Source organism: Somniosus microcephalus, unplaced genomic scaffold, assembly GCF_052327205.1.
Source record: "Somniosus microcephalus isolate GS21.2 unplaced genomic scaffold, FLI_Smic_1.0 unresolved_chr1, whole genome shotgun sequence".
Classification (NCBI taxonomy): Eukaryota; Metazoa; Chordata; class Chondrichthyes; order Squaliformes; family Somniosidae; genus Somniosus; species Somniosus microcephalus.
The window spans coordinates 170,811,666-170,825,540 of NW_028225179.1; the positions used below are offsets into that span (position 1 = coordinate 170,811,666).

A 13,875-nucleotide genomic window follows, 5' to 3' on the forward strand; every position below is an offset into this window, starting at 1 on the left:
TGTGTATCTGAGTGAATGGGACTCTCTCTGACCTTTCTCCCCAGTCCATGTCCAGGACCAGTGTGTATCTGAGTCAATGGCACTCTCTCTGACCTTTCTCCACAGTCCATCTCCAGGACCAGTGTGTATCTGAGTCAATGCGACTCTCTGACCTTTCTCCCCAATCCATCTCCAGGACCACTGTCTTTCTGAGTCAATGGGACCCTCTCTGACCTTTCTCCCCAGTCCATCTCCAGGACCAGTGTGTATCTGAATCAATGGGACCCTCTCTGACCTTTCTCCCCAGTCTATCTCCAGGACCAGTGTGTATCTGAGTCAATGGGACTCTCTCTGACCTTTCTCCCCAGTCCATCTCCAGGACCAGTGTGTATCTGAGTCAATGGGATTCTCTCTGACCTTTCTCCCCAGTCCATCTGCAGGACCAGTGTGTATCTGAGTCAATGGGACTCTCTCTGACCTTTCTCCCCAGTCCATCTCCAGGACCAGTGTGTATCTGAGTGAATGGGACTCTCTCTGACCTTTCTCCCAAGTCCATTTCCAGGACCAGTGTGTATGTGAGTCAATGGGACTCTCTCTGACCTATCTCCCCAGTCCATCTCCAGGACCAGTGTGTATTTGAGTCAATGGGACCCTCTCTGACCTTTCTCCCCAGTCCATCTCCAGGACCAGTGTGTATCTGAGTCACTGGGACCCTCTCTGACCTTTCTCCCCAGTCTATCTCCAGGACCAGTGTGTATCTGAGTCAATGGGACTCTCTCTGACCTTTCTCCCCAGTCCATCTCCAGGACCAGTGTGTATCTGAGTCAATGGGACTCTCTCTGGCCTTTCTCTCCAGTCCATCTCCAGGACCAGTGTGTATCTGAGTCAATGGGACTCTCTCTGACCTTTCTCCCCAGTCCATCTCCAGGACCAGTGTGTATCTGAGTCAATGGGACTCTCTCTGGCCTTTCTCCCCAGTCTATCTCCAGGACCAGTGTGTATCTGAGTCAATGGGACTCTCTCTGACCTTTCTCCCCAGTCCATCTCCAGGACCAGTGTGTATCTGAGTCAATGGGACTCTCTCTGACCTTTCTCCCCAGTCCATCTCCAGGACCAGTGTGTATCTGAGTCAATGGGACTCTCTCTGACCTTTCTCCCCAGTCCATCTCCAGGACCAGTGTGTATCTGAGTCAATGGGACTCTCTCTGACTTTTCTCCCCAGTCCATCTCCAGGACCAGTGTGTATCTGAATCAATGGGACTCTCTCTGACTTTTCTCCCCAGTCCATCTCCAGGACCAGTGTGTATCTGAGTCAATGGGACTCTCTCTGACCTTTCTCCCCAGTCCATCTCCAGGACCAGTGTGTATCTGAGTCAATGGGACTCTCTCTGACCTTTCTCCCCAGTCCCTCTCCAGGACCGGTGTGTATCTGAGTCAATGGGACTCTCTCTGGCCTTTCTCCCCAGTCTATCTCCAGGACCAGTGTGTATCTGACTCAATGGGACTCTCTCTGACCTTTCTCCCCAGTCCATCTCCAGGACCAGTGTGTATCTGAGTCAATGGGACTCTCTCTGGCCTTTCTCTCCAGTCCATCTCCAGGACCAGTGCGTATCTGAGTCAATGGGACTCTCTCTGACCTTTCTCCGCGGTCCATCTCCAGGACCAGTGCGTATCTGAGTCAATGGGACTCTCTCTGACCTTTCTCCCCAGTCCATCTCCAGGACCACTGTGTATCTGAGTCAATGGGACCCTCTCTGACCTTTCTCCCCAGTCTATCTCCACGACCAGTGTGTATCTGAGTCAATGGGACCCTCTCTGACCTTTCTCCCCAGTCTATCTCCAGGACCAGTGTGTATCTGAGTCAATGGGATTCTCTCTGACCTTTCTCCCCAGTCCATGTCCAGGACCAGTGTGTATCTGAGTCAATGGGACTCTCTCTGACCTTTCTCCCCAGTCCATCTCCAGGACCAGTGTGTATCTGAGTCATTGGGACTCTCTCTGACCTTTCTCCCCGGTCCATCTCCAGGACCAGTGTGTATCTGAGTCAATGGGACTCTCTCTGACCTTTCTCCCCGGTCCATCTCCAGGACCAGTGTGTATCTGAGTCAATGGGGCACTCTCTCACCTTTCTCTCCAGTCCATCTCCAGGACCAGTGTGTATCTGAGTCAATGGGACTCTCTCTGACCTTTCTCCCCAGTCTATCTCCAGGACCAGTGTGTATCTGAGTCAATGGGACTCTCTCTGACCTTTCTCCCCAGTCCATCTCCAGGACCAGTGTGTATCTGAGTCAATGGGACTCTCTCTGACCTTTCTCCCCAGTCCATCTCCAGGACCAGTGTGTATCTGAGTCAATGGGACTCTCTGACCTTTCTCCCCAGTCCATCTCCAGGACCAGTGTGTATCTGAGTCAATGGGACTCTCTCTGACCTTTCTCCCCCGTCCATCTCCAGGACCAGTGTGTATCTGAGTCAATGGGACTCTCTCTGACCTTTCTACCCCAGTCCATCTCCAGGACCAGTGTGTATCTGAGTCAATGGGACTCTCTCTGACCTTTCTCCCCAGTCCATCTCCAGGACCAGTGTGTATCTGAGTCAATGATACTCTCTGACCTTTCTCCCCAGTCCATCACCAGGACCAGTGTGTATCTGAGTCAATGGGACTCTCTCTGACCTTTCTCCCCAGTCCATCTCCAGGACCAGTGTGTATCTGAGTCAATGATACTCTCTGACCTTTCTCCCCAGTCCATCTCCAGGACCAGTGTGTATCTGAGTCAATGGGACTCTCTCTGACCTTTCTCCCCCGTCCATCTCCAGGACCAGTGTGTATCTGAGTCAATGGGACTCTCTCTGACCTTTCTACCCCAGTCCATCTCCAAGACCAGTGTGTATCTGAGTCATTGGGACTCTCTCTGACCTTTCTCCCCAGTCCATCTCCAGGACCAGTGTGTATCTGAGTCAATGGGACTCTCTCTGACCTTTCTCCCCAGTCCATCTCCAGGACCAGTGTGTATCTGAGTCAATGGGACTCTCTCTGACCTTTCTCCCCAGTCCATCTCCAGGACCAGTGTGTATCTGAGTCAATGGGACTCTCTGACCTTTCTCCCCGGTCCATCTCCAGGACCAGTGTGTATCTGAGTCAATGGGCCTCTCTGACCTTTCTCCCCAGTCTATCTCCAGGACCAGTGTGTATCTGAGTCAATGGGACTCTCTGACCTTTCTCCCCAGTCCATCTCCAGGACCAGTGTGTATCTGAGTCAATGGGACTCTCTGACCTTTCTCCCCAGTCCATCTCCAAGACCAGTGTGTATCTGAGTCAATGGGACTCTCTCTGACCTTTCTCCCCGGTCCATCTCCAGGACCAGTGTGTATCTGAGTCAATGGGACTCGCTCTGACCTTTCTCCCTAGTCCATTTCCAGGACCAGTGTGTATCTGGGTCAATGGGACTCTCTCTGACCTTCCTCCCCAGTCCAGCTCCAGGACCAGTGTGTATCTGAGTCAATGGGACTCTCTCTGAGCTTTCTCCCCAGTCCCAAGATTGTGAAGGGGTTGGATCGGGTGGATGCGGGGAGGATGTTCCCGATGATGGGTGAAACTAGAACTAGGGGGCATAGTCTTAGAATAAGGGGCTGCTCTTTCAAAACTGAGATGAGGAGGAACTACTTCACTCAGAGGATGGTAGGTCCATGGAATATGCTGCCCCAAAAGGATGTAGAAGCTACATCATTACATAAATTTAAAACAGAAATAGACAGTTTCCTCGAAGTAAAGGGAATTAAGGGTTACGGGGAGCGGGCAGGAATTTGGACATGAGTCTAGGTTCGGATCGGTCATGGCCCTGTGGGTGGCGGAGCGGGCCCAGGGGCCGTGTAGCCTGATCCTACTCCTATTTCGTGTGTCTAATTCTGTTAGATTCAGGAGATGGTTCTGTGATAGTGGATTGGCGGTTAGGATCAGATCAGCCATGATATAATTGAATGGCGGAGCAGGCTCGAGGGGCCAATTGGCCTACTCCTGCTCCTATTTCTTATGTTCTGATGTTCTTATCTGAGTCAATGGGACTCTCTCTGACCTTTCTCCCAAGTCCATCTCCAGGACCAGTGTGTATCTGAGTCAATGGGACTCTCTCTGACCTTTCTCCCCAGTCCATCTCCAGGACCAGTGTGTATCTGAGTCAATGGGACTCTCTGACCTTTCTCCCCAGTCCATCTCCAGGACCAGTGTGTATCTGAGTCAATGGGACTCTCTGACCTTTCTCCCCAGTCCATCTCCAGGACCAGTGTGTATCTGAGTCAATGGGACTCTCTCTGACCTTTCTCCCCAGTCCATCTCCAGGACCAGTGTGTATCTGAGTCAATGGGACTCTCTCTGACCTTTCTCCCCAGTCCATCTCCAGGACCAGTGTGTATCTGAGTCAATGGGACTCTCTCTGACCTTTCTACCCCAGTCCATCTCCAAGACCAGTGTGTATCTGAGTCAATGGGACTCTCTGACCTTTCTCCCCAGTCCATCTCCAGGACCAGTGTGTATCTGAGTCAATGGGACTCTCTCTGACCTTTCTCCCCAGTCCATCTCCAGGACCAGTGTGTATCTGAGTCAATGGGACTCTCTGACCTTTCTCCCCGGTCCATCTCCAGGACCAGTGTGTATCTGAGTCAATGGGACTCTCTCTGACCTTTCTCCCCAGTCCATCTCCAGGACCAGTGTGTATCTGAGTCAATGGGACACTCTCTGACCTTTCTCCCCGGTCCATCTCCAGGACCAGTGTGTATCTGAGTCAATGGGACTCTCTCTGACCTTTCTCCCCAGTCCATCTCCAGGACCAGTGTGTATCTGAGTCAATGGGACTCTCTCTGACCTTTCTCCCCAGTCCATCACCAGGACCAGTGTGTATCTGAGTCAATGGGACTCTCTCTGACCTTTCTCCCCAGTCCATCTCCAGGACCAGTGTGTATCTGAGTCAATGGGACTCTCTCTGACCTTTCTCCCCAGTCCATCTCCAGGACCAGTGTGTATCTGAGTCAATGGGACTCTCTGACCTTTCTCCCCGGTCCATCTCCAGGACCAGTGTGTATCTGAGTCAATGGGACTCTCTCTGACCTTTCTCCCCAGTCCATCTCCAGGACCAGTGTGTATCTGAGTCAATGGGCCTCTCTGACCTTTCTCCCCAGTCTATCTCCAGGACCAGTGTGTATCTGAGTCAATGGGACTCTCTGACCTTTCTCCCCAGTCCATCTCCAGGACCAGTGTGTATCTGAGTCAATGGGACTCTCTGACCTTTCTCCCCAGTCCATCTCCAAGACCAGTGTGTATCTGAGTAAATGGGACTCTCTCTGACCTTTCTCCCCGGTCCATCTCCAGGACCAGTGTGTATCTGAGTCAATGGGACTCGCTCTGACCTTTCTCCCTAGTCCATTTCCAGGACCAGTGTGTATCTGGGTCAATGGGACTCTCTCTGACCTTCCTCCCCAGTCCAGTTCCAGGACCAGTGTGTATCTGAGTCAATGGGACTCTCTCTGAGCTTTCTCCCCAGTCCCAAGATTGTGAAGGGGTTGGATCGGGTGGATGCGGGGAGGATGTTCCCGATGATGGGTGAAACTAGAACTAGGGGGCATAGTCTTAGAATAAGGGGCTGCTCTTTCAAAACTGAGATGAGGAGGAACGACTTCACTCAGAGGATGGTAGGTCCATGGAATATGCTGCCCCAAAAAGATGTAGAAGCTACATCATTACATAAATTTAAAACAGAAATAGACAGTTTCCTCGAAGTAAAGGGAATTAAGGGTTTCGGGGAGCGGGCAGGAATTTGGACATGAGTCTAGGTTCGGATCGGTCATGGCCCTGTGGGTGGCGGAGCGGGCCCAGGGGCCGTGTAGCCTGATCCTACTCCTATTTCCTGTGTCTAATTCTGTTAGATTCAGGAGATGGTTCTGTGATAGTGGATTGGCGGTTAGGATCAGATCAGCCATGATATAATTGAATGGCGGAGCAGGCTCGAGGGGCCAATTGGCCTACTCCTGCTCCTATTTCTTATGTTCTGATGTTCTTATCTGAGTCAATGGGACTCTCTCTGACCTTTCTCCCAAGTCCATCTCCAGGATGAGTGTGTATCTGAGTCAATGGGACACTCTCTCACCTTTCTCCCCAGTCCAGCTCCAGGACCAGTGTGTATCTGAGTCAATGGGACACTCTCTCACCTTTCTCCCCAGTCCAGCTCCAGGACCAGTGTGTATCTCAGTCAATGGGACACTCTCTCACCTTTCTCTCCAATCCATCTCCAGGACCAGTGTGTATCTGAGTCAATGCGACTCTCTCTCACCTTTCTCTCCAGTCCATCTCCAGGACCAGTGTGTATCTGAGTCAATGGGACTCTCTCTCACCTTTCTCTCCAGTCCATCTCCAGGACCAGTGTGTATCTGAGTCAATGGGACTCTTGCTGACCTTTTCCCCCCGTCCATCTCCAGGACCAGTGTGTATCTGAGTCAATGGGACTCTCTCTGACCTTTCTCCCCAATCCATCTCCAGGACCAGTGTGTATCTGAGTCAATGGGACTCTCTGACCTTTCTCCCCGGTCCATCTCCAGGACCAGTGTGTATCTGAGTCAATGGGACTCTCTCTGACCTTTCTCCCCAGTCCATCTCCAGGACCAGTGTGTATCTGAGTCAATGGGACTCTCTCTGACCTTTCTCCCCAGTCCATCTCCAGGACTCGTGTGTATCTGAGTCAATGGGACTCTCTCTGACCTTTCTCCCCGGTCCATCTCCAGGACCAGTGAGTATCTGAGTCAATGGGACTCTCTCTGACCTTTCTCCCCAGTCCATCTCCAGGACCAGTGTGTATCTGAGTCAATGGGACTCTCTCTGACCTTTCTCCCCAGTCCATCTCCAGGACCAGTGTGTATCTGAGTCAATGGGACTCTCTCTGACCTTTCTCCCCAGTCCATCTCCAGGACCAGTGTGTATCTGAGTCAATGGGACTCTCTCTGACCTTTCTCCCCAGTCCATCTCCAGGACCAGTGTGTATCTGAGTCAATGGGACTCTCTCTGACCTTTCTCCCCAGTCTATCTCCAGGACCAGTGTGTATCTGAGTCAATAGGACTCTCTCTGACCTTTCTCCCCGGTCCATCTCCAGGACCAGTGTGTATCTGAGTCAATGGGACTCTCTCTGACCTTTCTCCCCAGTCCATCTCCAGGACCAGTGTGTATCCGAGTCAGTGGGACTCTCTCTGACCATTCTCCCCAGTCTATCTCCAGGACCAGTGTGTATCTGAGTCAATGGGACTCTCTGACCTTTCTCCCCAGTCCATCTCCAGGACCAGTGTGTATCTGAGTCAATGGGACTCTCTCTGACCTTTCTCCCCAGTCCATCTCCAGGACCAGTGTGTATCTGAGTCAATGGGACTCTCTCTGACCTTTCTCCCCAGTCCATCTCCAGGACCAGAGTGTATCTGAGTCAATGGGACTCTCTCTGACCTTTCTCCCCGTTCCATCTCCAGGACCAGTGTGTATCTGAGTCAATGGGACTCTCTCTGACCTTTCTCCCCAGTCCATCTCCAGGACCAGTGTGTATCTGAGTCAATGGGACTCTCTGACCTTTCTCCCCAGTCCATCTCCAGGACCAGTGTGTATCTGAGTCAATGGGACTCTCTGACCTTTCTCCCCAGTCCATCTCCAGGACCAGTGTGTATCTCAGTCAATGGGACTCTCTGACCTTTCTCCCCAGTCCATCTCCAGGACCAGTGTGTATCTGAGTCAATGGGACTCTCTCTGACCTTTCTCCCCAGTCCATCTCCAGGACCAGTGTGTATCTGAGTCAATGGGACTCTCTCTGACCTTTCTCCCCAGTCCATCTCCAGGACCAGTGTGTATCTGAGTCAATGGGACTCTCTGACCTTTCTCCCCAGTCCATCTCCAGGACCAGTGTGTATCTGAGTCAATGGGACTCTCTCTGACCTTTCTCCCCAGTCCATCTCCAGGACCAGTGTGTATCTGAGTCAATGGGACTCTCTGACCTTTCTCCCCAGTCCATCTCCAGGACCAGTGTGTATCTGAGTCAATGGGACTCTCTCTGACCTTTCTCCCCAGTCCATCTCCAGGACCAGTGTGTATCTGAGTCAATGGGACTCTCTCTGACCTTTCTCCCCAGTCTATCTCCAGGACCAGTGTGTATCTGAGTCAGTGGGACTCTCTCTGACCTTTCTCCCCAGTCTATCTCCAGGGCCAGTGTGTATCTGAGTCAATGGGACTCTCTCTGACCTTTCTCCCCAGTCCATCTCCAGGACCAGTGTGTATCTGAGTCAATGGGACTCTCTCTGACCTTTCTCCCCAGTCCATCTCCAGGACCAGTGTGTATCTGAGTCAATGGGACTCTCTCTGACCTTTCTCCCCAGTCTATCTCCAGGACCAGTGTGTATCTGAGTCAGTGGGACTCTCTCTGACCTTTCTCCCCAGTCTATCTCCAGGGCCAGTGTGTATCTGAGTCAATGGGACTCTCTCTGACCTTTCTCCCCAGTCCATCTCCAGGACCAGTGTGTATCTGAGTCAATGGGACTCTCTCTGACCTTTCTCCCCAGTCCATCTCCAGGACCAGTGTGTATCTGAGTCAATGGGATTCTCTCTGACCTTTCTCCCCAGTCCATCTCCAGGACCAGTGTGTATCTGAGTCAATGGGTCTCTCTCTGACCTTTCTCCCCAGTCCATCTCCAGGACCAGTGTGTATCTGAGTCAATGGGACTCTCTCTGACCTTTCTCCCCAGTCCATCTCCAGGACCAGTGTGTATCTGAGTCAATGGGACTCTCTCTGGCCTTTCTCCCCAGTCCATCTCCAGGACCAGTGTGTATCTGAGTCAATGGGACTCTCTCTGACCTTTCTCCCCAGTCCATCTCCAGGACCAGTGTGTATCTGAGTCAATGGGACTCTCTCTGACCTTTCCCCCCAGTCCATCTCCAGGACCAGTGTGTATCTGAGTCAATGGGACTCTCTGACCTTTCTCCCCAGTCCATCTCCAGGACCAGTGTGTATCTGAGTCAATGGGACTCTCTCTGACCTTTCTCCCCAGTCCATCTCCAGGACCAGTGTGTATCTGAGTCAATGGGACTTTCTCTGACCTTTCTCCCCAGTCTATCTCCAGGACCAGTGTGTATCTGAGTCAATGGGACTCTCTCTGACCTTTCTCCCCAGTCCATCTCCAGGACCAGTGTGTATCTGAGTCAATGGGACTCTCTGACCTTTCTCCCCAGTCTATCTCCAGGACCAGTGTGTATCTGAGTCAATGGGACTCTCTCTGACCTTTCTCCCCAGTCCATCTCCAGGACCAGTGTGTATCTGAGTCAATGGGACTTTCTCTTACCTTGTTCCACAGTCAATCTCTGAAAGCTCTTTGAATCGGAAGGGTTCTCTCCGGTTGGTGCTCACAATCCTGTGCTGGTTAACCGGCTGTTGTTCCTCAGTCGACAATCCCTGTTTACTTCGAGGTGAGCACCTTCGTCAATCACACCATCATTCACCGGGAGATCTAATTGTGGCAAAGCAGAAAATAAGAACAATATTGAAAGCGTGAAATAATGTAATGTAGACTTTTAATCTGCTTACTAATAATCCAATGTGAAGGCGGAGTATTTGTTTGAATTTGTGCCTTTGCTCAGATCCCCAGTTGCGGGGCTGTGTGTTTAGTTTGGAGATTTTGCTCACAGTCAATTTCCGGCCTCCTGAGACTCCCCCATTCTCACAGCTCTCGGCGGAAATGCGCCATTTTCTGTGCGGAGTTACTTCCCGGAGCGATGACCCTCCCTCACTGTGATCTAAACTCGGGGCTGAGTAGCCGCTGTCGGGCCGAGTTCCCTCAGTCACAGAACGGGCCCTGTAACCCGGGCAACCAGCCTGTGTCTGACCCTCACGCACCGATCAACCCGCGCCGCCCGGCCCGGCACACAGCAGGGGAGCGGCACTGCGCCTGCGCCGGAGTGCAGGGAAGCGGCACTGCGCCTGCGCCGGAGGGCAGGGGAGCAGCACTGCGCCTGCGCCGGAGGGCAGGGGAGCAGCACTGCGCCTGCGCCGGAGGGCAGGGGAGCGGCACTGCGCCTGCGCCGGAGGGCAGGGGAGCGGCACTGCGCCTGCGCCGGAGGGCAGGGGAGCGGCACTGCGCCTGCGCCGGAGGGCAGGGGAGCGGCACTGCGCCTGCGCGGGAGGGAGAAAGGGAGCGGCACTGCGCCTGCGCCGGAGGGCAGGGGAGCGGCACTGCGCCTGCGCGGGAGAGGGAGAAAGGGAGCTGCACTGCGCCTGCGCCGGACGGCAGGGCAGCGGCACTGCACCTGCGCGGGCGGGAGCAAGGGAGCGGCACTGCGCCTGCGCGAGAGAGAGAGAGAGGAAAGGGAGCGGTACTACGCCTGCGCGGTACAGCTATGTCGCACGAACGGATCACTGTCGCTCCCAGTGGTGGGAGGACTACATCGGAACATATACAGGCCCAGGTTACCGGCAGCCATCTTTGTAAAGGAGGGAGGAAAGTTTCAGTGCGACGTCACCATATGCCTGAGACAAAGAGCATTGTGTCCAATGCGGGGTATAAAGGCCCACAGCCTCCCCGAGCCCTGAACAAGGGACTGGAGAAACTCGCTGCCCTGCGGATCAGACAATCAGCCGGCGCTAGTCCCGCCCCTCGGGCTCCCCGATTGGTTGGAGGACCCGCCGCCGGCTCGCACCTCCAGCCCCACCCACTGGGTGCCGCAAGCCCCGCCCCTCGGGCTCCCCGATTGGTTGGAGGACCCGCCGCCGGCTCGCTCCTCCAGCCCCGCCCCGCTCGCACCCTATTGGTCGAAAGCTCCCGTCAATCAGGTCGCGGGCCCGGGTCACGTGTCCCCGATGAGATCAGGGAACCGTCCAACTGCCGCTGCTCGGTCCGGGGCCTCGCGGACTCTGAGGTTTTTCTATTTCTCTCGATTCTCTCCCGATCCACCCCGCGCCATTCTCCACCCAATCGGAGCGGAGAAAACTCAATTCGCGTCACCGATCGCGACTCTGGAACCGACACCAAGGCCTTTCCCTGGAATGGCCCCGCGCCGACTCCGTCCGGCAGAATCCGAGTGCGCAGGCGCAGCTCCGAGTGGGGGGAGGGGGGCTGGTCTCCTCTGGGCATGCGCGGTCATTACCCTTGGTGACCGGGAGGTGTCGCTGTGCCGGACTCGGCCCAAACCGCCGCTCCCTGTGCGCATGCGCGGGCTCTCGTCTGTCAATCAACCAACCGCCAGAAGAGGTCGCTGCTGAGACCAGTGAAGGAAGAAAGACTTGCATTTATATAGCGCCTTTCACCACCACCGGACGTCCCAAAGTACTTTACAGCCAATGAAGTACTTTTGCAGTGTAGTCACTGTTGTAATGTAGGAAATGCGGCAGTCAATTAGCGCACAGCAAGCTCCCACAAACAGCAATGTGATAATGACCAGATAATCTATCATTTTTTTATGTTGATTGAGGGATAAACATTGGCTCGGACACTGGGGATAATTCCCCTGCTCTTTCCCACATTACAACAGTGACTACTTCATTGTAGTACTTCATTGGCTGTAAAGCACTTTAGGATATCTGGTGGCACTATATAAATGCAAGTCTTTCTTTCCTGAAATAATGCCATGGGATCTTTTACATCCACCTGAGAGAGCAAACAGGGCCTCAATTTAACATCTCATCCGAAAGACGGCACCTCCGACAGTGCCGCACTCCCTCAGCACTGCACTGGAGTGTCAGCCTGGATTTTTGTGCTCAAGTCTCTGGAGTGGGACTATGAACCCACAACTTTCTGACTCAGAGGTGCGAGTGCTGCCCACTGAGCCACTGGCTGACACTAAAGAGCAAGCAGTTCTGACAAATGGTCATCGACCTGATACGTTAACTCTGTTTCTCTCGCCACAGATGCTGCCTGACCTGCTGAGTATTTCCAGCATTTTCTGTTTTTGTTAAAGAAACGAGGGAGTGATTGCTGACGGGAAGAATGTTGGGTCGTCCTGCACATGCGCACCTCCCTGGTGGCTGAGGCGAAACACCGACTCACCCCCACCTGAGCCGCTCACGCGTACCAGATGTTGCGGCTCCGCATGCGGGGTTTTGTGTGCTGAGCATGCGTGTTGCGGACCGATCGGGACGGGCGATTGTAGAGCAGGAGGGCGAACGCGGGGGCCATGAGCACATGCGCAGGACTCAGAGTCAACAGAGTGCTTTCTGGAGCGCGGAGGCTTGTGGGTATTACAGCCGCCATTACTGCTGATCCTTTCAACCAACCTGTGCAGCAGCTGGGGCCTGAAAATCAGCTTCACTGCCCCTAGGTTCGGAAAGGGGAAAATTAAACAACAGTTTGCCTCTGATCCTTTTCTGATCTCAATTTACAGGGTTATAGAAGTGGAGCAGTTACAGGCGGGAAGCTCAGACCGAACATCACGTCAAGATCTGACAGAGTCGCTGGATTCATCAGGACCTGAATATCATCGGCCTTTGCACATGGAAGGAGAGAGCAGGGATCGCAACGCAGACAAACCGCACACGTGTTCAGTGTGTGGACGCGGATTCAGCCGATCGCCTGACCTGGTGAGACACGTGCACCGTCACACCGGGGAGAAACCGGGTAAAGGTGGGGACGGCGGGAAGGGCTTCAGTTCCCCGTCTGCATTGAAAGTTCAACGGCGCAGTCACACCAGGGACAGTCTGTTCACCTGCTCCGTGTGTGGAAAGGGATTTGTTTGTTCATCCCACCTGCAAACACACCAGGGAGTTCACACTGGGGAGAGACCATTTCAGTGTCCTGACTGTGGGAAGAGCTTTAAAAGCACTCAGTATCTGAAGGGACACCAGCTTGTTCACACTGATGAGAGACCATTTCAATGTTCTGACTGTGGGAAGAGCTTTAAAAGCCCCCGGGAGCTGAAGAAACACTGGTTCCTACACACTGGGGAGAGGCCGTTCACCTGCTCCGTGTGTGGGAAGGGATTTGCTCGGTCATCCAACCTGCTGGAACATCAGCGAGTTCACACTGGGGAGAGGCCGTTCACCTGCTCTGTGTGTGGGAAGGGATTCACTCAGTCATCCAACCTGCTGAATCATCAGCGAGTTCACACTGACGAGAGGCCCTTTAAATGTTCTGACTGTGGGAAGAGCTTTAAAAGCTCCGGGGAGCTGAAGGGACACCAGGGAGTTCACACTGACGAGAGGCCCTTTAAATGTTCTGACTGTGGGAAGAGTTTTAAAAGCTCCAGGGAGCTCAAGAAACACCAACACCTACACACTGGGGAGAGGCCGTTCAGCTGCTCTGTGTGTGGGAAGGGATTCACTGATTCATCCAACCTGCTGGTACATCAGCGAGGTCACACTGGGGAGACGCCATTCACCTGCTCTGTGTGTGGGAAGAGATTCACGCATTTATCCAACCTGCTGACACATCAGCGAGTCCACACTGACGAGAGGCCCTTTAAATGTTCTGACTGTGGGAAGAGCTTTAAAAGCTCCAGGGACCTGAGGGTACACCAGCGAGTTCACACTGGGGAGAGACAGTTCACCTGCTCTGTGTGTGGGAAGGGATTCACTCAGTTACCCAACCTGCTGACACATCAGCGAGTTCACACTGACGAGAGGCCCTTTAAATGTTCTGACTGTGGGAAGAGCTTTAAAAGCTCCGGGGAGCTGAAGGGGCACCAGCGAGTTCACACTAACGAGAGACCCTTTAAATGTTCTGAGTGTGGGAATAGTTTTAAAAGCTCCCGGGAGCTCAAGAGACACCAACACCTACACACTGGGGAGAGGCCGTTCACCTGCTCCGTGTGTGGGAAGGGATTCACTCGGTCATCCTACGTGCTGGTACATCAGCGACTTCACACTGGGGAGAGACCGTTCACCTGCTCCGTGTGTGGGAAG

The 13,875-nt window shown here is 53.5% G+C and overlaps 1 protein-coding gene across 4 annotated transcripts in view; it reads right to left on the bottom strand.

Annotated features, from left to right (window-relative positions):
- Positions 1–9,947, bottom strand: part of LOC147096558 (uncharacterized) — a 194,006-nt gene extending 184,059 nt beyond the window's left edge. For 2 of the 4 annotated variants that reach the window (XR_015074937.1, XM_085975362.1), the window contains exons 1-2: positions 9,670–9,941; positions 9,329–9,493 (exon numbers count right to left, since the gene is read on the bottom strand). The gene's annotated coding sequence lies outside the window, so the exon portion shown is untranslated. Of the gene's footprint in view, positions 1–9,328; positions 9,494–9,570 lie in introns of all 4 variants that reach the window. The other 2 variants (XM_085975364.1, XM_085975363.1) reach the window with 2 other exon arrangements.
- Positions 9,948–13,875: the final 3,928 nt, after the last annotated feature.